Below are 22,094 nucleotides of genomic sequence, written 5' to 3'. Positions count from 1 at the left end.
AAAAATCCCTGTGGTCAGTCAGAGAGCGTAGGCACATTGGTAAGCCGTCTTGCTTCGTCTAGAACTTTTCGGGGTGAGGATCCGCTCCACTGAGAGAGCCGCCATATGGAGCTGAGCCCGTCCCACGCATGGTTGACTCTGTAATCAAATGAGCCCATCAGTGGGTTAGGGATTATCTTAGGTTCTCTGACAGCATCCTTTAATTCAGAGATCATGCCTTCTACCTCAATGAATGTCCACCACACTGCGGATATTTCACTGAAGCAGTGCTAAATCAATGCAATCATTGCTAATCAAACCATCCAAAGCTGTTTGAGTGTCAGTGGTGGTCTTTTTTAAGTAATGTCTGTGGAGGTAGCTGCTGCTCTGGGTCCCTAGTGTAATGAGCTTGTTGAATCTGTGGAATGTCTCCAGCTGACTGGGCAACTAAAGCAAGCTTGTCCAACTTGTCTTGTTTCTGCTTATGTCCCTTTTTGTCACACTATGGGACTTACTTACAAGCTCCTTGTGCTGCAGGTGCGTCACTTTTTGTGACAAAAAGTGATGCACCAATGGCGCAAGGTGTTTGTAAATAAGTCCCTATGTTTTTGTGTCTGGGAGTTCAAAAAGGGTTGCTGACACAATAGAATGGGGCTGGTGGTGAACATTCTGTCCACCTAGCAGGGGGCATCAAAGTAGGCCAGATTTTCTCTCGGACAAGGGCAAGGGGTCAGCAGCAGTGCTGGGGAGTGCAAAAGAATACCCCCACTTGGGTACGTAAGCCTGAGTACACATCATGTGGGTTGTTCGTACATTTCACCAAGCATGAAGGAATGTTTAGAAGAAGTCAAAGACCTGATTGTAATTCCCCCTCCCTGCCTATTGTGAGATGCAGGGATGAAACTGATAACTCTGTTGTAGGTTGCAGAGCATATGTTGTCACAAAAGTGCCCTTTTCAAGAACAAGAGGCAAGACCCTCACTCAAACTCCGTTCCCTCTGGGGCTTCCATAGAATTATATGCAAGGGATCACTTGTCCTTGATAGGGTCAGTTTATGGTCCAGAGGATGCAGTAGGTCTGTAGGACGGAAAGACTTGCACACGCCCCAAAACAAAAACCAGCAGCAGACCTGATGAGTCTTCAACCACAGGAGGACCACCACAGAGCAGAATTGTGAACCTGCACACTGGCCCCTCGGACTGGACTGTGCATCTTAATTCAAGATTAGGCAGGCAGTCCACAGCTTCCATCATTATATTAAAAATGTGGAATGCTGGCCTCGGAAGCCTCCCTAGCGGTGTTCCTGGGCCCCTTTTTGGAACTTTTGATGAGTTGCCAATTAGGCTTTCTCAATGCCTACCACACTTGTTTTTTAGGGCTCTCCCTCAGGCATGGGAGCCCCGCGTCACCAATGCTGCTCTCTGGCACTCCGTGGATGCAGGCTTCACGCAGAAGGCGGAAGTCCCGCTCCACGTTCCCAAACTTCCGGTTGCTAGGCCAGGTTACAATCCTTGTTTATTTTGCATTTAAGTCCAATCATATTTTTGGTTCCGTTTCTGGCTGAGGGTTTGGTTGCACGTCAGGATTTTAGTGGGATTTGTTTATGTAAAATTCAGATTTGGGTAGTCTGTTTTTGCCAAACTATATTTACCATGTCACACACAGGGTTTGGTTTGGAGGTCAGAACCGCCATCCATCCCCTTGCACTGAGTGAATTCAAAAAGTATTTTTGTACAGTCCCAACAGCAGTAGCACTAAGAGCAGAGAGAGGGTCTGTAAATGTTCCTACTCGTATATGGTGATTAATCCTTGATAATTATGTCTACAATGTTTGTTTTTAAATGTATTTATGCACGGAACAGTTACCCCTATCTACTGCTGGGGGAATTAAAACAGTAATTTAATACTATAATGCGGTATTACCACATTTCAGTGCTGTGGCAAAAACCATATTTCTGTAAATGACGTAGAACTAATTAAATGCGTGTTTATCGGATTACCACACGTTTGCCACATTTTCATCCAAAGCAACAGCGTAGGAACAGCAAACGAGAATGAACACACGCCCTCTGACCCCGGAGACGGAAAGTATTCACCCGGTCTTATTAATAATTTCTACACGTTGTGGGCCAGATGTTTTCTGACTCGGCTTAACATGGGCGGAAAATCCGTTCCGCTTGCGGATTTTCGGTAAATTCGCAATCCGCGAACGCTCGCGAATTTACCGAAAATCCGCACGCAGCGGATTTTTTTTTCTTGGTGATACAATTTTGTGGGGTGCGGTGTAAGTTCGCAATTGCGAACATGTAGGTGCGGCGGGCAGCAACAATCTCGCACTCTCGAAATTACAAAAATTGCAATTCTGCACAAGAAATCTACTAGCAAGCAGCATAGACCTTCTGAAAATGATGATTTTTATCAGAATAACTCCTCAGGTTGACATTTGCCTGCACTTTTTTGGATTTGAGGCCTTTTGATTTTCTTTGGATAACTTTTGGATTAGAAATCAACTTTCTCATATAAGCTTGTTTGGGGCATTACAGTTGCTGTAATGCTGTTCTGCAGAAAAACGAGTTTTGCAAAGTGAAAGCATTCAGCAGGTTCAAAAGTTCAAACTCATCATTAGTAACCATTCCCTGTAGTGCTTCCTGACAAGGGCCCCTCCAGAGTTCAGTTGCTAGTTGCAACAATTGTATGACCCTGCTCTGACCCTCACAGCACGCTCATAGAATAGCTACAAGTAGGCCACGAAGGTCCTGGAAAAAAAAATTGCACTGCAACAGAAAGCAAATTACAGATAAGGAAGCAGGTGCCAGACTGGAATTTTAAAACAGTGACACATTAATAAATCAACCCCAAATTAATTCATGTCAGTTGAAGCAGGCAGGTGTGCTTGCTTTTCCCCCCCCATAATCTACAGTGATGATGAACCAGAGGGTGGCATTGATGTACCAGAGGGTGGCAGGGGTGAAACAGAGGGTGCTGGGAACCTGTGATGATGAACCAGACGTAGAAACAACATAATCTTGACCGTTGCGAGCCGACATGTAAGTTCGCAATTGCGAACTGGTAAAAAACCCTCGCGAACTGGCAGAAATCCTTGCGAACTGGCAGAAATCCTTGCGAACACAAAAAAAATCCGCAAATTCGCGAGAATTCGCGGATTTTGCGGATTGCGAGTTCGCAAATTTGCAAAATTCGCGAACGCCAGATTCGCAAAATTCGCCCATGTTTATCTCGGTAGTTTGTCAATAAAGGGGCAAGAACGGTGTGACTAACTTTTGGTTTTACAACACGGATCAGCAATCCAGTTCTCAGTATTGGGATTTGTGGTTGTTGTTCGTCTTGTTTATTAGGAAGAGCTTGGGTTAGAAAGCCCTTTATATTCTCCCAGACAGCTGTCTTTAAATATGCATAGCGCTGAGTGCTTGCTGAGATATGTGTTGGCCCGCGCATCCTCTACACACCGTTGATCAATTTCACCCATGAACGTACACGTTGTTCCTAGTTCCCATGGCATTTATTAGTGTGTCATTTTACAGTGGCCCGCTAACACCTGGGCACCTATTGCCCCTCTCTGACCTCCATATTTAAGGGACAGATACTCGCTGTCTTTAAAAATTGAAGTAAAATGGGGTAAATCGAGAGCAGATGCAAACGTAAACCTTTGCATGAGTACTGAGCAGACAGGATCACATCAGCAAATTCTTTATGCAGCAATGTAAGATATTTTGGGATTCACTGTTAACCTTGTAAAAACGCTGACACCTCATTGCATCGCATGGCGGCACGCAGAGGCGGACTGTGACCACCCTGATTTTATGGATCCTAAAACCAATGTCCGTGTTGTGGCAGAAACGATCCTCATTGACAGTCTGAACTAAAACCAAATATCTGAATAATCTATTTAACTAGAAATGGCTATTTCAAAAGCAATCGTTGTCAAATATGATTCTCAGTGGCTAGCAAGAATAGGTAGAGCTTATATCTTTAAATTACAAGAAAAAACTTTTTAAATCCGCCGAATGTTGCAGATAACACACACTGTGAAGGAGGCTACTGTGGTAAATCACAAACGAGGTTTGAAGCAGGTTGAGGCTTGATAATAACAAGTTTAATCGCAGCACAGGATAAACAGCACAACACCATCTGGCCAAGCACCAACTGACCAAGCCAGGTATTCTTAATCAGAATCATTACATTAGGAACACACTTAAAGTTCTAAGAAAGAGACAGCGAAACCAGACTAACACAAAAAGCTATTTACAACAGCTACCTCATTGAGATTGGTGGAATTAGTTCTAGTCTGCCCACATTGTAGCTTTTACCCTTACCCCCCCTTTTTCAGGCCAAGTTTGCTGCGTGTACGGGCTTTAGAATAGTCCTGAGTTTAACCACATTGGCATTTGGGTCAGGTGGCGTAACCGCAAATGAGTACAATTTGTTCTACGTATGCCTTAAAGATACTTGTCCTTGCCTACTTCTGTGCAGCCAAGCGCAATTGTCCTTAGCTATGGGTCTTGAACTACCTCTTTTCGTGATGGACTGCTAGGGTTCAGGCCACAGCCCGGTTTCAGTTTCGTTGCCTATCCGCAGGAAACCCCTCCGTCTGGAGCTGGGCTGCTGTAGACGAGGGTCGAAGAGTGAGGGGCAGCACAGGGGCTAGAGGCCTGGGAGCTTCTCGACGTTCTTAGGCCACCACCAACATTGCGTGGCATAGGTGGAGCAGGGCAGAATTTGGAGCGAACATTGTTGAGCAGGAGTAGTCCACAGTCAACGGAAAGAACAGCGCTGTTTCCAAGTCTGGTAAGTCTGTCTTGGTGTGGAAAATACTTGTTTATTAATTGCAGTACAATCTTCTATTTGTTTAAATATATGTTTGTACACAATAGTTTTGTAATTTATATTTTTACTGACAGCCTTCTGTGTATACACTCACGTTTAGGGAGTCCTTTACAATCAGCAGTAGCAGTGCTGCATCTCCTCACACACACAGACCAAGTGGAACAATGCTAAAAGCAGAGAACGTTGACCAGCGCACACAAAACACATTCAGGACAAGCAGCTGTAATGTAAGCTTCTTTCACACCCAGGAGGTACACTGAGCTGAGGAGTAAATTGCAAAACTTTGCACATATCCATGTTTCTTGAGCTTACTAAAACTCTTTATAAAGATTACAGACTTCCCAAAACTGGTGTTGTGCTAAATGAAAAATCGAAAAAATGTCTAAAGGTACATTTCTACTGCAGAAGAATTATTTCCTTGTTTTAAGTGCCGCAGACCCGGTTTCTAAACTCAAACAATTCTTGACAACAACTGACGGAGCAACCGGCAGCTCTGTTGTGTAAACACAACTATTGTTGCGTGAAGGGGCCAGTCCCCTCTGAACGTTAGGCACCACCACATCCACCACCACCGCATCCACCACCAGCGCGACCACCATGTCCACCACCACCACCATGTCCACCACCACATCCACCTCCACCACCACCACCACGTCCCACCACAACCACGTCCACAATCACCACCTCCACCACATCCACCACATCTACCACCACTACATCCACCACCACTACATCCGCCACCACTACATCCGCCACCACTACATCCGCCACCACTACATCCACCACCACTACGTACACCACCACTACGTACACCACCACTACGTACACCACCACCACATCCACCACCACAAAGTCCACCACCATGTCCATGGCCATCACCACCGTGTCCACCACCACCACCACATCCACTACCACTACATCCACTACCACCACGTCCACCACCACCACGTCCACCACCACCACGTCCACCACCACCATGTCCAACACCAACACATCCAGCACCACACCACCACCACCTCCACCACCACCAAGTCCACAATCACCACCTACACCACCTCCACCACCACATCCACCACCAACACGTCCACCACACCCACATCCACCACCACCACGTCCACCACTCACCACCACCATGTCCACCACCACACCACAACCATCACCACATCCACCAACACGTCCATCACCACCACGTCCACCACCACTACGTCCACCAACACCATGTCTGCCACAACGTCCACCACCACCACACCCACCTCCACCACGTCCACCTCCACCACCACCAAGTCCACCACATCCACCACCCCCACATTCACCACCACCACACCCACCACCACATCCAACACCACCACATCCACCACGTCCACCACCATGTCCACCACCACACCACAACCATCTCCACATGCACCAACACGTCCATCACCACCACGTCCACCACCACTACCTCCACCAACACCATGTCTGCCACCACGTCCACCACCACCACACCCACCTCCACCACGTCCACCTCCACCACCACCAAGTCCACCATATCCACCACCCCCACATTCACCACCACCACACCCACCACCATCACCACATCCACCACCACCACACCCACCACCACCTCCACCACCACCACGTCCACCACCACCAAGTCCACAATCACCACCTACACCACCACCACATCCACCACCACCACATCCACCACCACCACGTCCACCACCACCACATCCACCACTCACCACCACCATGTCCGCCACCACGTCCACCACCACCACACCCACCTCCACCACGTCCACCTCCACCACCACCAAGTCCACCACATCCACCACCCCCACATCCACCACCACCACACCCACCACCACCACATCCACCACCACCACATCCACCACGTCCACCACCATGTCCACCACAAAGCCACCTTACTCTATCTATTTAACACCCTCACTCTATCGATCTGTCGCCCTCACTCTATCTATCACCCTCACTCTATCTATCTATTGTCCTCCCTCTATCGACCTCCCTCCCTCTATCTATCACCCTCACTCTATCTATCGCACTCACTCTTATCGCATCAGCACAGCATCACTCGGCGCCACCACAACATCACTCAGCATCACCACAGCATCAATTTGTGCAGCCATTCAACAACAACTGGTTCAAATATGTTCTCTCAATGTTTCAAGCTTTATTACAAAGGTCACAAAAAGATGTTAATATTTCACTTCTGTTCTTGGATTTTCGTCACAATAAAATACACTGAACATAATCTTCACAAAAATTATTTACAAATGTTTAAGCTATTGCCATCAGAAATTACAATAGCTTTTATTTAAGTATTAATAATTTTAAAAAAAGGCATTATTATTTGTAATATCAATACATTTAAGTCACGTAAATACAACACATGTTGCATTACAAATGCTATAGGTGTCACATTTGCGAAATTTAAAACTATTGGCATTGTAAATGACAAAGATATTAATTTCACTATTTTCAAAACCAACACATAAGTAAGAAATGTGTCATTTACAAGACCAATAGCTCAAACTTTCCTAATGCGAGACCTATTGCATTGCAAATGCTTGTTATGTGCTTGTGTCTACTTCCTTCTGGGCGATCCTGTGCTTAGTTGAAATTAAATGATAAAGACATGATACAGGAAATGTGGAGCTCCAAGCAAAGTACATAATCTAGGCTGTAGGAAAAGTGGGAATGCATTAACTAGTTGAATTATTAATCATGAGAAAACAGCATAAGAAATATGCTCATACCATCAAAGTTAACACTGTACAGAATTTTGAGAATTATTTCCATGATAATGTCAAACAATTCCTACTATTTCAGTAAGACTGTACAGTTGGGCAACATAAACGTCAAAACTATGCGAAACTGAGTCCATGCACACCATCAGAAGATGTTGACCTAATTCCTAGCTAGCTCACAGTGTGCTATCTGGAACTCTAAACCCTACACTGTATCAGATGATATATGCAACCTCAGAACATGACAACCCTGATTACCTAAGGAAATCATGGAAACCGATCTACCCTTTCGTTGTTAACCCAGGCATGCACGAAGAGAGACACAAGAAATATATGAATTGGCATTTCAAACATTTATTGAAGCAATTGGATTCCTAAGTAAAATACATACCCCGTCTCTCTCAGGATGGTAACTGGATTCAGCTGGGCTAGAATTCTGGCATGGGGTGACAGTCCAAATGCTCCTCTGTCTAAATAAGAACTTGGTACAGTTTATATAATAAACTTCACCCATTCTCTCTATGCTGGCGTTCTGGTTGGGCTGTCGTTGATTCTACCCACCCAGGGCTGTCGCCGAACAGATGACAACATTTTACGCCGTGAGCATAGTCTTTGTACAAAATGTTCCAAGGCCTGATAATGTAAATGTAGGCAAACATTTTCTGAAAACACTATCCCATATGGCCACCAATGCAAATGTGTGTTAAAAGTCATTGTTTAAAAAGATGTCATCTTTAAACGTGAACATATAAAATGGAGGTGCTTGTGCCCGGGGCCTGTGTAACCTCACGACAATAGCACTTTATGTTGAACATAATGCTAGAGGGAAAGCTCACCTCTGTGTCTATGAACAGTGGTAACAATATAGACATTGCATGTAACACTGTGAAATGCAAGAGCCTCTGCAAATCTGTTGATTCATCTTCAAATAATATATTTTTATCAAGATACCGATTGTAACAAAAAAGCTGTTCAACTCCAGTCCCTTATACATAGTTTCAAAGTAAGCTTTGATGCAAATACGGCTGTTATAAAGGGAAGCCACATATCAAGGTGTGGGGGTCAAGAGGTGGTTGGGCCAGATGTGCAATTAACTACCGGCCAGTCCATCTTTTTTCTGGAAATTCAGAGCAGACCAAAGGTGCAGGCTCATTGATGGATCAAGTTTAGATACATGATGGTGCATGAGAAAATCCAATAGACTTTGGCAGCGGGCATCCATCTAAATGGGCTGGAGAAAATGGATTATGTTGTCCATGCCAAAATATAGCTCCCTCTGCCCACGGATCAAATCATGAAGAAGATTCCCTTGATTGGGCATCAAAAGAGATCACCCAATTCAGACATATTTTAGATGTTCTACTCCAATGTAACTCAAGCAATCATAAGACGTGCAGGGCTTCCCAGTAAAATCAGGTCTACCTTGACAGTATAGCTAGAATGTTATGGGAGGTGTGGTACTCTTGATAGAACAGTTACAAGAGTATCTCCAAGAAGGGGCATGTGGCTGGATGTAAGGACTTACTTGAGAGCAAGTCACAAGGGACCGCTGATTCACAGAAGAGTCAGGAACCGTGTTCAAAAGCAGACTGAAGGGCATATTTTATTTTTATTTATTTTATGTAGTTTGTAGAGCGCACAGCTACCCCCGAAGGGGTGTCCCGGCGCTAGAACCTGAACCTCCAAGAAGAGGAGAGGAGCAAGGAGTGAAAACAGCGGAGTAGATCAGAGTCCAGAGAAGAGCCACGTTTTGAGTCTGGCCCGGAAGATGGATTCGGAGGGACAGAATCTAAGATCGACTGGCAGAGCGTTCCACAGTTTTGCCGCAATAACACTGAACCCTCTGCCACCCATTCTGGAGAGTCTGAAACGGGGAGAGATCAGAAGGCGGAGGTCATTGGATCTCAAAGATCTGATGGAACGGGATATTGAGACCCGTTTTTTCAGGTAGTTGGGTCCGAGGTCGTTGATGGCTCGGTAGGTCAGGGTAAGTATCTTGAACTGGATACGGCTGGCCACAGGTAGCCAGTGAAGTTCCCTACGATATGCGGATACTGATTGACGGTAGGGAATATTGCCAATCAATCTGGCCGCCGCATTCTGAACAATCTGAAGCCGGTCAATCAGATATTGGGGGGCACCAGCATAAAGGCTATTAGCATAATCCAGGTGGGACGTGATGAGGGCATGGGTAACTGTACGGCGGGAATCCAGAGGAAGATAGGGGAGTATCTTTTTGATCATGCGCAACTTCAGGAAGCAGGCAGAGGTCACTTTATTGACCTGAGTTTTGCATGAAAGGGAGTCGTCAAACTGGAAACCCAGGTTACGAGCAGAGTGGACGGGAGAGGGAGCGGGATCAAGTGCCGTGGGCCACCACCAGGAGGAAGGGATGGAATTTTTCTGGTTAAAAAACAGCACCTCTGTTTTGTCTGCATTGAGTCTAAGGTGGTTTTCAGACATCCAGCCACTGATGTTGTTGAGGCACTGGCGGAAGTTGGTGAACGCGGAGTCCGAGTGGTTACAATTTATTACTGAAGTCTACAACAACCTCCAGAGCTTGGGCCCTAGGCACAGGAAGAATGACAAAGGGGGCGGGAGTACTTCCCAGCAAAATACTCTTTATCAGTGATAGTATGCCCAAGGGGGCTATTTAAGTGTAATAGAAAAAGATAGGTGATAGAGCGCGGGGGCTCACCTGCTCAACATACTCACCTGGGTCTATCCATCCATCTATCTATCTATCTATCTATCTATCTATCTATCTATCTATCTATCTATCTATCTATCTATCTATCCATCCATCCACAGAAAAAACCATAGGTTTCACACCAGTTATAGTTAGGAATTAGCATTTAAAAAACCTATTAAATTCACTGAAAAAAACATAGGTGAATGTGTGTCTTTCTGAAAAATAAATATGTGTGAGTGACTATATAGAACTGTTGGTGAATGAGTGGATGTGTATATAGATGGTAGAATTACTGAATTGGTTGTTGTAACTGGTATGGGTATCTCCTTTTTTTTGAAAATTTTAGTTTCTATTTTTGAATATGTGTTTCAAGGGTTACATTACACTGAAAGGAGGTCTGTCTCTCTGTCACAAAGATGGTGTCATCAGTGATGTCATGAGTGATGTCACTGACCATGTCATGAGTGATGTAATATGTGACTTCATCAGCAGTGCATTGCAGGCGCGCAAGTTATAGTGAGTCCAGCTAACTATAACGTGGTAATTTCAATGGTTTTATGTCAGTAAAATTTCCAGCTAACTATAACTGGTGTCAAACCTATGGTTTTTTCAGTGACTTTAATAGGTTTTTTAAATGCTAATTCCTAACTATAACTGGTGTGAAACCTATGTTTTTTTCTGTGAATTTCATAGGTTTTGTAAATGCTAATTCCTAACTATATATAGGGCCTCAAACCTATGTTTTTTTTCATTGAATTTCAAAGGTTTTTTAATAGCAAATTTCTATAGCTATGAAATATAATATTTTTTATAATGAATCCTATATTGTATATTTATGTAATACTATTTTTTTATATATATTCATGTTTTTTAAATTTTTGTGCCCTAGAGCGCTCTCGGTGCGCGTACCGGTGAGCGCACCAGTAGGCAACGAACGAAAACATCATCGTGACGTATCGCGTAGCCGCGTCCGCGTGATACGCACGGCGTAAGCGCACCCGGAAGCACCCGAGTGCATACGATCGTGCTACGTAAGCGCCCCCGGGCGCACCCCGGGGCGTGTAGCGTAAGCGCGTAGGGTCATGTGACCTGAAAATAACACTTTTCATTGGTTCAGAACAGTTTGTTTTTTCCAAATGATGAAAGCCCCCACCTTTTTTCCTCTTTCTCACTTTGTACTTTGACTGAGGAAGACCTGTTTGTGAGAAATGGCTACAGTAGCAGCAGCAGCAGGAGTATCTCAACCACCACCACCACCACCACAAGGACCATCACAGTGGTGGAGAAGAGGAGGAAGAGGAGGAGGAGGAGGAGGAGGAGGAGGAGGAGGAGGAGGAGGAGGAGGAGGAGGAGGAGGAGGAGGAGGAGGAGGAGGAGCAGGAGAGGCAGTTCCTGCCTGAACATAATACCCCCTATAAACCAAAGGAGCACATTGTGTGAGAGTTTTCTAAAATCCCAAGGGGCCTAAAGAAAGTTAATGCTCCGAAAGTTACATGTCTGATCTGTGGCACTGTACTTTCCAGGGGGAACCCTGCCAAAAAGTATTAATTTGGCAACAATACGATGATTCGCCATATGCAACGCAGGCACTCAAACAACTATGCTGCGGCAGAGGTCAGAGAACTATCAAGAAACCCTACCCAATCTTCTCCCAGCACCTCCAAAAGTAAACAACCCACTCCATCAGGTCCAGAGACAAGGGAGATGGTCCCAAATGTCCAACCCCAGTTTGGAGATTTTAAAATTGTTTGTAAATTTTGCGGGACTACAATTTGCTATGGAGAGCAAAGTATTAAACTGATTAAACGGCTGGAGACAACCACAACTGCAAAAACAAACCTTAATTTTTTCCTGATTTTTTTTGCTCCAGTTGAGCCGTTTACAATTCCCTGTTTTTTGTTTGTCCCCATAAAAATTACAAAAAAATATAAAATTGTTCATAAAAGCCAAAAAAAGTAAAAAATGTTCCAAAAAACAATAAAAAAATATAAAACAAAAGTACTTTTTAGAACTACCTCCAATTTATAAAAAAAATGCTAAATTTTTTTAAAACTCGGTCATTCTTTTTTCCCCATGGTACGCTCCCCGGTACGCTCCGCGGTGCGCGTACCGGGCCCTCACCCCGCGGAAATGAAACATTTTTTTTTTTTTTTTTGCCCCGCGGGGCCCTTTTATGGCCCCCACATCAAACCTAGGGGGTCAGGGGGGTCTACCCTGCCCCCTTTTTGTCATTTCCCCCTTTGTTTTTGCCACCTCTTGTGTCTCGATCCTACCGAGACACAAGATGGCGGCCGCTCCGGACTGTTTGGAATGTTGACAGACACCCGAGAGCCAATCAGCTTTCCGCTCGCGAACTCGCGTAGCGCGCTGGAGCGCGCCCCGGTGCGCGTACCGGGGCGCGCTTATAGATATACATATTTTTTTTAACCTAAATTACTCAAAATCCACTGGAGCACATATCTTGAGACATAGCAAAGGCACATCGGGCTCCCAGTCCCTACAATTTTGCAAAGTTTGGTGGAAATCCATTCAGCCGTTCGGGCTAAAAGTGAGTCCAACCGCCCTATGGAAATTAACATGGGAAAAACACGTTTTGGGACCCCCCTTTTATCTCGGCCCCCGCTTGACGAATCCCCCCAAACTTTCAGGGAAGGAGCAGAGCGCAGCGAGGCAAATTTGAGGAAAATTACAGGCAGATCCCTCAATCCGCGCCAAAGTTATTCCCAATAGAATGTTGCGGATTTCCTATGGAAAACGATCCTAACTATATATATATATATATATATATGAAAAAACACTCCTGTTCCGTCAATGGTCGGCGGAACCAAACAGGTCTGGACCTCCAAAAGTCTCTCTCAATGTAGCGAACATAGAACAAAGAAGAATCACCCCTCAAGTGAGTTGCAGGATGACGATTTATTCAGTACAAAGACGACGCGTTTCACTCCACTAGGGAGCTTGTTCACATAACGCGCTCTGAAACTTAGGAACATTTATAGTGAAAATTAAAGTGGGACAATACAAAAAAGTGTTGACGCCCTCTCTGCATTCATAATAGAAATGGTGGACAGACCTACTCATATGAAAGTCCAAGAAAACGCAGACAGACTAATATTTACAAAGTAGGCTTGCAAATCATCAATAAATATGGCAATCAAAGAATAACGACATAGTGCCATAAAATAGAAAGAATCAAGAGTTTTCACAGTAATTAATTGAAAAACACATTCCAAAAATAAATGCTTCAAAAGCTCGCCTCCACCACAACTTCACCACGGACTTGTAAGTAAGACGAGGTAGACTCAATTTTGTGCAGATTTTAATTTTTTTCACGAGTGCCCCCAGTCATCACAACGCGTTTCGGCCGATCCCTGCCTTGATCACATGACAACAATGTCGTGAGACACACCCCTATTTAAAGTGACTGTGCATAATTAAACATAGAAAAATACTTATCATTTTTCCTGTTATCTCTGTTCAACCGTTATTTAAAAATTAATTAACAATTGTTGTATACTAGTAAAATACAGATAAAATGCCAGTAAAATATACGTAAAATACATTTGTAATTTCGTTGTATTTGCTTAAATGCCGTTGCGAACAAACGCAGTAATGATTGTATAATGCATTATTTCATCCATCACGGTCGCTCCCACAGCTCTCCACTCGCTTCTCTGAAGCCCTGTGCTAGCTGCCTGCCTTGCCTGCCCGGATTCCTGCTGACTGCCCTCCTGCTACAGCGCTTGCAGCATCTTACTGCGCCTGGTATCGTTTATGCCCGCATTGCTTTTCCGACCTCATTTCATAAAGTTAAAGCGCCTATTAGCGTTTAGGCTCGCACTGCTACATTGTATCTAATTGTACAAAGCGGCGATTGTGCAACATTGTATCTATTTGTATTAAACGGCGATTGTGCTTGTCGGGGGAACGTCTCTTTAATAACTTACTCAGAAGAATCTCTGTTTGAAGCTCCGGCTGTGCCCCACTTTTGATTTCATTTAGGCGGCCATTTCGAATTGTTTGGGGTTTCTCCCGTGTCTCCTCCCAGACCCCGCCTCCCAGCTGACCCTCCCACGCTCCGCCCCCTCCACACTTCATTTATGCCTGATGCTCCAACGCGCAGCGTCTACGCGCTACGGCCACGCCGAAGGTGCGCCAAAGGTAAGCCCGTCTACGCCCGTCCGCGCCTGGACCGCGCCCAGCGCCAGACCCCCTGCCCCTCGCGCTGACCAGCCCTCCCGCATTACCTACGATGCCGCCACCCTCCTAGCCCTTAACCCCGGTCGCGCCCCCAACTGCGTCCAAGCCGCTCCTGGACACACCCATGGACCTTTCTCCTGCTACTCCTGCAAATTCATCGGCACCGACAACATCTCCGCTACGACCACAACACAGACCCCTGACCCCAACCACCTACAATGCATCCTTCTCAACACCCGATCAGTCCACAGACACGCCATTGACCTATGGAATCTACTAGACACCATCTCCCCGGACGTCGCCTTCCTTACAGAAACTTGGATGAACGCTTCCTCCGCCCCAGACATCACCATTGCCATCCCTGAAGATTATAAGATCATTCGTAAGGACCGCACCGGCCACACAGGAGGAGGAATCGCTATCGTCCATAAGAAGTCAATCCGCATCTCAACCAGCTCTGACGCCAATCTCACCAACTCTGAACACCTTCACTTCCATATCCACATCGACCCCAAGACCACACTCAGAGGCACCCTCCTCTACAGACCACCAGGACCCCGCGCAAAATTCAGTGAAGACATCACGGACTTCATCACTCCTCACGCGCTCCCCTCCAAAGACTACATCCTTCTGGGAGACCTCAATTTTCACCCTGAAAAGATCAACGACCGCAACACCACCACCCTCTCGGACAATCTCGCCAACCTCGGACTTAAACAACTGGTCACATCCCCCACCCACATCGCAGGTCACACACTCGACCCCATCTTCACCTCCAGCAATCATGTCTCCTTCAGCCACACTACGGAGCTCCTCTGGACTGACCACAGCTGCGTTCACTTCACCTACAACAAACCAAAACCCACCAACCACCTCCAACCAACTCTGCAAAGAAACTGGAACAAAATCACCACGGACCAGATCTCCGCATCGCTCCTTCTAAACACCCCAGCCCACTCTTGTAACGCAAACGAAGCCGCCGCCAACCTCACCCTATGGTTATCCAACACCGCCGACACCTTAGCACCACTGAAGAAACGTCAAAACAAACCTGCCAGCAAAAAGGCCTCATGGTTTAACGATGATCTTAAGAAGTCCAAGAAACTCTGCCGCTCCCTCGAAAAGGCCTGGAAAAAAGACCCAACCACTAGCACCAAGGACGCCTTCAAAAACGCCACCCGCACTCACCACCAGCTAATCCGAAAAGCCAAGAAAACAGCATTCAAGGATCGACTTGACAACAACGCCCACAACAGCAAGGAACTTTTCAACATCGTCAAGGAATTTTCCAATCCCTCGGCCAACTCCAACGACATCACCCCCTCTCAAGCCCTCTGCGACTCCCTAGCCTCATTCTTCCACAACAAGATTGCAGACATCCACAACAGCTTCGACAACCAACCTGGAAACCAACCCACCCTACCTTTTGCTGAACATTCTCCCCCCGTGAACACCCTTAACGACTGGAACCCAATCTCCACTGAGGACACAATCCGCCTGATGAATTCCATCCACTCAGGATCCCCCACAGACCCATGTCCTCACCACATCTTCAACAAAGCAGACTCCGTCATAGCACCGCACCTCCGAGACGTCATCAACAGCTCCCTCAACTCCGCCACCTTCCCGGAAGATTGGAAACACGCTGAACTCACCGCCCTTCTGAAGAAACCCACAGCGGACCCCACCGAACTCAAAAATTACCGCCCCATCTCGCTCCTTCCATTCCCGGCCAAAGTCATCGAGAAAGCTGTCAACAACCAACTCGCCGCCTTCCTCGAAGCCAACAAATCCCTCGACTCCTCACAATCTGGCTTCCGAGCAAAACACAGCACTGAGACCGCCCTCATCGCAGCAACAGACGACATTCGAACTCTACTGGACAATGGAGACACAGTCGCCCTCATCCTCCTCGACCTCTCTGCAGCATTTGACACAGTCTGCCACAGCACCCTTTTACAACGCCTCAATAACATCGGAATCCAAGGAAAAGCACTTGAATGGATCACCTCGTTCATCACCGGAAGAACTCAGAAAGTCCGCCTCCCACCATTCAAGTCCGAGGCCACTGAAGTCATCTGTGGCGTACCACAAGGATCCTCACTCAGCCCCACCCTCTTCAACGTATACATGAGCCCCCTCGCGACCATCGCCCGCCAACACAACCTCAACATCATCTCTTACGCGGATGACACTCAACTAATCCTTTCTCTCACCAATGACCCCAGCACCGCCAAAACTAACCTACACGAAGGAATGAAAGAAGTTGCCGAATGGATGAAACAAAGCCGTCTGAAACTGAACTCAGACAAAACAGAAGTCCTCATCTTAGGTACATCCCCCTCTGCATGGGACGACTCCTGGTGGCCGGAAGCCCTCGGAAAGGCACCCATCCCGACAGACAACGCACGGAACTTAGGCATCATACTGGACTCTTCACTCTCAATGAATAGACAAGTCAGCGCCGTATCCTCTTCCTGCTTCAACATTCTTCGCATGCTCAGAAAAACATTTCGCTGGATCCCCACCGAAACAAGGAAAACAGTCACCCATGCTCTGGTCACGAGCCGACTGGACTACGGAAACACCCTCTACGCAGGCATTACCGCTAAACTCCAGAAGAAACTCCAACGAATCCAAAACGCCTCAGCCAGGATCATATTAGACATCCCACGCAACGAACACATCTCCGGTCACCTTAAAGACCTCCACTGGCTACCCGTCAATAAGAGGATCACTTTCCGACTGCTAACCCACGCACACAAATCACTCTACGACATCGGACCAGAATGCCTCAACTCACGACTGTCCTTCTACACCCCCTCCCGCCAACTACGTTCTTCCAGCCAAGCCCTCGCCACTGTACCTCGCATCAACAAGACCACCATGGGCGGCAGATCCTTCTCATACCTGGCTGCTAAAACATGGAACTCACTCCCCGCTTACCTTCGCCTTACCCAGAACCACCTAGCATTCAGAAAGCAACTTAAAACGTGGATATTTGACAAGTAATCTTCCTCCCCTCTCTAAGCGCCTTGGGACCCTCTGGGTATGTAGTGCGCTATATAAATTCTCTGACTTGACTTGACTTGACATTATATCCAATTATCTGTAATATACTTTTCAATTGTGAAAATTGTATTTCTACACAACTAGCATACGTATTCTTAAACAGTGAATAGTTATATGGCATAATTGCATGTGCCTATGAACAGAATCTTTTCCAGGATGCTTATATATGTGTAAATATTAATTTACTATGTGTGTCCCCAGAATCCCCTTATTTAAAATACCATAGTGTATATTTTGAAAAAGTGCATAAGTGAAGTGTGAAGTGTCACATGTGTGACCCCATTTCTTTCTACATTGATTTATATCAATTGTTGCAAACTATTCAACAACTCCAAATTTGATATCCACACATCTATTTAAGAGACAGTTTGTTAGGGGGCTACTTTGATGTTGGTTTTATGACTTTTCTTACCATGAATGATTCCCACAATAAATTACACCATTTTCGAGTCTTGACATGGCAATAATTCATTCATTCATAAATATGTTAAAATCATCATAAATACCCTCATAAATAACCATCTTAAAAATGCCATCTTAAAAAGGTTTGTTATAAAAAAACTTAATTATACATTTATAGATAAAACTTTACAATGTATAAAAGTACCATCTTGTTATATGTACAATTTCTATTTCATAATTATACTTGATGTAAATAGCAGCTAAATATTAGGAACAGGTATTGTTGGTTATAGGATGACGTATTGTAGTTATTCTCTCATGTTTGACCGCTGGCTCAGTGCCCTATATCTTTGTTTTCATAGTTATTGGGCCTGGTCTGGGACAGTTAATCCAAATAGGTATATAGATCCTCACTCATATTTAATCCATTCGGTTGCTTGGTGTCTAATATTAATATCTAGTGGGTCTCTAACTGTCTTAGTAAGGCCTCCCTGTCCCCACCTCTTCTCTGTATTGGGACAGTATCTATGAGAGAGTATCTCAGATCCTTTGGTTTACGCCCGTGAGTTTCGTGAAAGTGTTGTGCTACTGGGTAACTTGGGTCATTGTTGTTGATCGCCCTGATGTGTTGTAGCATTCTTTTGTGGCCTGGTAATTTGGTACTTCCTATGACCTGTAGGTTACAACTGCACTATAGGACGTAAACCACATATTCACTTCTGCAAGTAAGATGATATCTGATTGTTTGGGGTTTTGAAGCAAATGCTGTCATGTAGGTGGTTTTATTGACACCATGTGAGCAGGCTTTACAACTCGGACACTTATAAAATCCCTTTCGGGCCAATGACCATCCTGTATTGTCTTTGTATTCTGGGCTACTCTTTACCAGGATATCTGCCATGGATGTGGCCTTCCTGTATGTTATTGCCGGATGTTGAGGGAAACTTGTGCCTATCACCGGGTCATCTTGTATTATGTGCCAATTGCGTTGTATGATTTTACGCAATTCCCTATGCTGTCGACTATAGGTGATTATGAGTCTGTGAATATCAACTGATGTCTCTGTGTTTCCATTCTCATTGTCTTGGGTGGTATCTACAGCCTTAAGTAGGTCTGCCCTTGACTGCAATCATGATTTTCTGATAGCTGTGTCAATGGTTTTGGCACTATAGCCACGATCTAAGAACCGGATCTTTCTTTCTTGTTGGTGTTTGTATAGTTCCCCCTTATCACTGCATATTCTGCGCAGCCTAAGCATCTCCCCATAGGGGATGCTGTGTATAAGGTGTATCGGGTGAGCACTTGTTGCATGTAGCAACGTATTGCCAGCAGTTTCTTTTCTGTATAAGGTTGTGTTAATCCGTGCTTTGTCAATATTCACTTGTACGTCAAGGAAGGATACTTGATGACTACAGATATGGGACGTGAATTTTAGGTTTACATTGTTTTCATTGATGCATTTTATGAAAACTTCCGCTTCTTCCAATGTACCTTTCCAAACAATTATCAAGTCATCAATGTATCTTAGCCAGGATACGATTTTGTCCCTGCATGTGTTGTGGTATTGCCTTCTGAGGACCAGCTCCTCCCACCATCCCATAAAGAGACAGGCATAACTGGGGGAGAAGCTGGCCCCCATGGCTACTCCCTGTACCTGACAAAACATTTGTTTATTAAAAAGAAAGAAATTGTGCTCTAAACAAAAAATTAACATGTCCATAAGCATTTTGTTGTGTTGAGTGTATTCGATGGGCCTCTTGGCGAGGAAGTATTCTACCGCCCTTAACCCATCTGAATTCTTAATACATGTATATAGTGATGAGACGTCGAGAGTTATTAAGTGGTAACCCTCTTGCCTCTCAACTTTTCCAATTTTTAATAAAAAGTCTCCCGTGTCTCTCACGTATGATTCTAGTCCTCGCACATGTTCCTGCAGGAAGAAGTCTATGTATTTAGACAAGTTCTCCAGGGGGCCGTCACATGCTGCAATAATTGTTCTGCCTGGGGGCTTATCCTTGTCCTTATGTACCTTCGGTACAAAATAGATGACTGGCGTCCTAGGGTGTTCTTTTTTTAAAAACCTGAATTCTTCCATGTTTAACAACCCCAGGCTTTGCCATGCCAATAATTTACTACATAGGTCATCCTGCATGTGTTTGTAGTTGATGGGAGAGCTATGGTGGTAACATTGAGTGTCGTTCAACTGACTGTTGGCTTCTATTAGGTATTGTGGGAGAGGCCACAGAACGATGTTCCCTCCCTTGTCCGAATTTCTTATTACCACCTTGTTTTCCTTTTTTAGTTTGTCCATTAGTAGCCCATATTTTATTTCCTCACTCGATCGCTTACTCTTGGTCATTTGAGTTTTTGTGTTTAGTCTCTTAACTTGGGTTACCACAACATCATTGAATACATCGATAGAATCCTTCATCATTACCGGTACAAATATAGATTTTTTCTTGAAGGGTGTTTCCGGTTTCTTATTTCCTATACCCCTTACCTCTTGAGTGTTTAGGATAGGAAATATTGGCGGAGAACCTCCTCCTTGTTGTGAGTCTATGTCACTTTGCGAGTTGGCAGGGGTGTTGATTAGGCTTTGCGCTGCTGCCAATAATTCAAAGTCCCCAGCCATTAAGTTGGACTTTACATTGCTTTTTTCCCACATTGGTTTTTATTTTGCCAGTTGACTGTAGTTTGTGGAATTTTTGCAATTTTAGCTTTCTGATGAATTGGAAGACATCTGCCCTTGTTCTTGTGTATTGGAAGTTGGTTTCGGGGCAATATGAGAGGCCCAGGGATAGCAGTTGCCTCTCGGCTGCCGATGAGTCTATTTGCGCCAAGTTGATGATAGTATTGGCGTTTAGTTGATCATTCGGCTTTCTGGGTATTGTTTGGTTTGTTTGTTTTTCCATACTCCTCGTCCCCGTCCCCATCCTCCTCGTTTCGTCGCGTTGCTTCTGGACGGCCCTCCTCTCCCGCCTGCTCCTTGTGCGCCGTTTTTTGCCGGTTGCACCACTGTGGCTGAGCGAAGAGTTTCTCGCCTGCTGCAACATATGTATTCTAATTCTTCTCCCATGGTTGGTTTGATTGTATTTGCTGTTTCGTCGCCTCGCTCTATCCCACTTTCCGTATAGACACTGGATCCTGATGTGGATGATGTGTCCGGCTCAGGCTCAGGCTCCTCCGTGGGTTGAGGGGTTCTTTTGGCATTCGGACTACTTGGTTTGGTAGCGTTTTTTCTCATAGTATCAAACTTTCTGGAGAACGTAAATATGCTTCCATTTTCATAGTCCTTTTTGTCTCTTCTAAATTTGTATGTTTTACGTGTTTTTATTTTTTCTTCCTCTTTCTGTAATCTCTGTTCTATTTTGTCATCAAGTTTTACTTTCAAAGTTTGTGGGTCATTAAGAGCTTGGATCTCACTACGCAGGCTTTCAATTTTGGGAAGAATATCTTTGCGATCAATCTCCGCATGTTTTACCAATAGCTCCACCAGTCTCCTGGAAGAGTCTAAATTGCATTGCGCCCATTCTGCCATTAATGTGGGATTCAGCGTGTTGTAGCTTGGGGCGATCATTATTCTGAGACCCCGAGGTATTCGATTGACTTCTAAGCAATTTTGCCTCCCACCATTTAGCTGTTTCTCTGCGTATGAGTTTCTCCAGCGCTTTATATTTGTCCCTTAGTTCTGTCTCCCCGGTAGCATTGTTATCCCCGGTAACTGTTTTTTTGGCTTTGGGTTGTCTTGCCTCATCCGAGAACATACCCTCGGCTGCACTTTCACGATTCCGTACAGTTGCCGCTGACATGGTGGCTATTAACACTGTCTCTAACTGCCGCTTTCACCCGCTGCTTTTACCACGTTTAACCAAAACTGAACAGTCTTGTTTGGGGTTACTTCGGTACACACCTCCCCACCGGCCGTACTATCTCAGATTTGTCTCGTACCTGGTCGACGTTGCCGTTCACTCCCGCCGCCTCGCTCCTGCTCCTCCGAGCTTCGCTCAGCTGCCTGGAAAGCGAACGCCTCTTTCTCCCAGTGAGGCAATACTTCTGCTGCGGCCGGGGGCTCTGTGGGTTTCCGTCTCTGGAGCGTTTCACTGTGGAACCTTGCTCCGTGAAGCTTCACAGGAGGGCTGGTACTTGCAACTTTCCTTCT

This window comes from Lissotriton vulgaris, chromosome 2_1 (genome assembly GCF_964263255.1).
Source record: "Lissotriton vulgaris chromosome 2_1, aLisVul1.2, whole genome shotgun sequence".
NCBI lineage: Eukaryota > Metazoa > Chordata > Amphibia > Caudata > Salamandridae > Lissotriton > Lissotriton vulgaris.
The sequence above is the reverse complement of the archived record's forward strand: the minus strand, read 5'-3'. Positions refer to the sequence as shown.